This window comes from Malaclemys terrapin, chromosome 4, assembly GCF_027887155.1.
Source record: "Malaclemys terrapin pileata isolate rMalTer1 chromosome 4, rMalTer1.hap1, whole genome shotgun sequence".
Classification (NCBI taxonomy): Eukaryota; Metazoa; Chordata; order Testudines; family Emydidae; genus Malaclemys; species Malaclemys terrapin.
This window is the reverse complement of record NC_071508.1, coordinates 124,286,654-124,290,064: the sequence shown is the minus strand read 5'-3', so window position 1 is coordinate 124,290,064 and position 3,411 is coordinate 124,286,654.

The following is a 3,411-nucleotide window of genomic DNA, read 5'->3' as shown; positions in this document are numbered from 1 at the left end:
CCTGCAGACCAAGAAGCCATTCCATCCTCCGCCTCCACGGTCTAGGTCCTGGGGAACTCCCTTATTGGGTTCCTACAGAAGAAAGGACGGAGACAAGGGGTCCAAGCAGTGACACCTGTCGTTTTCCTGCCTGTCTGCTCAGTCTGACTCTCCCAGAAACCAGGGAGGCTAGAAATAATCATTTTGAGGGTGTGCTCAAGGATGACGCCCGGTCACTTCACTGGATCCATTCTCCCTCTCCTTCCTTGACTGCCTCCACCCCTTCCGATAGACCTGGTCTTGACTAACCTTGGACCATTGGGTGTTCGACCCCATTTCTTCGGGCTACTCCCTGCAATTCTTGGCCACCTGTCTTCAGGGACCATTCTCATGAGCAGCAGCTTGTCCAGTTCAAAAACCTCTTGCCCCTGGGGGCAGTGGAGAAGGTTCCTTGGGATATACACATCTCTCAAGAAGTTGAAGTTTTGCATGGTTTCACTGGCCTCCATCATCCCCTCCCCCAGGTGGACCTGTTTGTGTCCAGACAGAACAGGAAATGCCAAGTTTTCTGCTTGATTTGGGGGATCAACAGCACTGGTTCAGCACACTTCTGGACCTCTCGGTGGCTGCTTTGTTACGTTTACCACTCCGGCCAGACCTGCTGTCCCAAAACTACGGCAGTCTTCTGCATCCAAATCTGGCGGCGCTGAACCTGACTTTTTGGCTGTGCATGGTTGAATGAGCAGGAGCAGTAGTGCTCGGCTGATGTCCAACAGATCCTGTTAGGCAGTAGAAAGCCCTCCACCAGAGCGACCTACCTGGCCAAATAGAAGTGGTTCGCCTGCTGGGCCTCTGATAAAGGCATTCGGCCTGACCAAGCCTCGCTGTAGTTAATCTGGGACTACCTTCTGCATCTCAAGCTCCAAGGCCAGTCCCTTTCATCTATCAAAGTCTACTTGATGGCTCTCTCAACCTTCTGTCCACCGCTTGAAGATAGGTCGTTTTTTCCAAGGACGTGACGGTCAGGTTCCTCAAGGGCCTTGAGCGCCTCTACCCATGTCAAGGTCCCTGTTCCTCGCTGGAACCTGAATCTGGTGCTGAAGTGGCTCACGGGACTCCCACCTTCGAGCTTCTGGCTTCCTGCTCTTTTTCCTGTCCTAGAAGGTCGCGTTCCTGGTCACAGTAACATCTGCCTGACAGATCCGAGATTAGGATGCTCACCTTGTAACTGCCCTTTACGGTCTTTTACGAAGACTAGGTCCAGTTGAGTCCACACCCGGCTTTACTGCCCAAGGTGGTCTCTGTTTCATATGAGCCAGGACATTCTTTCTTGTCTTTTTTCCAAAGCCGCATAAGTCGGAGGAGGAGTGTAGGCTGCATTCCCTAGATGTTAGGAGGGCGTTAACCTTCTAAATTGTAAGGACCAAGCCATTCCACAAGTTGACGCAATTGTTTGTTGCGGTGGCCGACAGGATGAAAAGTTGCCTAGTGTTCACTCAAAGAATTTCTCCTTTGATCACTGCCTGCATTTGCTACTGCTATGATCAGGCGAAGGTGCCACTCCTGGTGATTGTAACCGCCCACCCGACCAGGGCACAGGCCTCTTCGGCAGCTTTTCTAGCCCAAGTGCCTCTCCAGGACAGCTGTAGGGCGGCCAGCTATGTCCCACTACGCACTTAGCCAGCAGGCCCGTACTACAAGCCACTAAACTTTGAACTCCAAGCCCACCTCCAAGGATACTGCTTGAGTGATCTAGAATAGAATCGACATGAGCAAGCACTCAAAGAAAAAAAAAGTTATCTAACTTTTGTAACTGTTGTTCTTTGAGATGTGTTGCTCATGTTCATTCCATTACCTGCCCTCCTGCCCCTGGCAGTCAAGGGGGCACCACTGCTGCTCCTACAGATGCTGCTAAGGCAAAAGTCTCTGACAAATGTGCATGTGGGCGTGTACACCTAGAATGGAATGGACATAAGCAACACATCTCAAAGAAAAAGTTACAAAAGGTAGGTAACCATTTTTTCTTTTTAAACCAGGAAGAAAGTTTTCATTTTGCTCACCAAGCTTTCCCAAGGTCATATTTCTTATGTCGATCAGCCAATTGTTCTAACAAATACTAGTGCAAGACTTCACAAGTATTCCATTCTCTGGTAAGTTTTATTTAAGCTGAGTCAGGCATCTCAGAAGCCAGTATTTCATCTGTAAGGAAAAGGGCTAAGATCTGTTCTGCGAGTATTGCAGATCTGTTTTGCTACTTAAACGTTTAAAGAGACGTCCATTACAAAAAGCTCTTGGTTAAAGGCACTGTGGTTCTGGGAAATCCAAGTCTTCCCTAGTTTTTGTTTCAGTAAGATGCGCTTGCTTGATTTGGTTGATATTCCCTTTGGGCAAAGCCTGAAGTTGCTATTTAAAAACCAAGTACACTTACTTGATGCTGTTACCTTCTGGGCTTAGTGACTGCTTGAGTAGGATTGGATGAAGTACCTAGTTACTTTCCAATCAGCTGTTTATCTTCCTTCCTGTTGTCCTTGCTTCTAGTTTCTTTGTACAGTGGAAGTCTCATGACTGTATACAGGAACTTGGCTAAAAACATACACACACCCACAGCCTTATTCCTGGGTTGAAAGATTTACTGTTCGGACTGGATGCACAAAGCCTAAACTGCACAACAGTAATTCTAAAAGCAACCATGACATGCAGATTGTCTGAACAGTAATTTTATTTAAATTTTACAGAATCATTTTTGGAGTAGAACTGCATATTTAACTCCAGTAACAATTTCTACAAAAAGAGCATAGACAGTACCCAAAAACATAGTTTTAAAAGCAACTTGTTATATCTGCATAAAACAAACCAATTAACTGAGTATCTATTTCTGACAAAACTAGGTTTTGCAAAGTGAGGCAGTCAAACAAAATTAATGGGAAGAATAGTAAAGGACAAGTTTAAAAACAAAAAGCAATATGGTTGATGTAAAAGTAGACTCTGGGGAAAATACAAGCCCTTCAAGTACTATACATATCAACTGGGAGTTTAAGATTAACCAATGTAAAAATTTTCTCAAGAATCTCAATAATGGGTTTTAAACTAACATGTAAGTTCTGATATTTAAGTTTTGTTTTAAGGACTTCAGCTGTAGATTTAGTCTTATGTCCAATAACGACCACGGTGGTTCCAAAAAGGTCACAAGTTTATATGGCAGCAAATAGGTTTTAAAATGTTACGTTAACGTATTCCTTTCTGTAATATTTAAAAACTAGGGCAGCTTAAAATAGATCAGTTTTTAAAACCCCCAAAAGCTTAGGTTGTAACCTACTAGTATCATTCCATTTATATTCTAGTGAGAGGATAAAACTGACAGCCATTCTATTAATTTCAGATGTGACTGTATAATGAAACATGAACCAAGTTTTTCTAAAAAAAAAAAAAAAA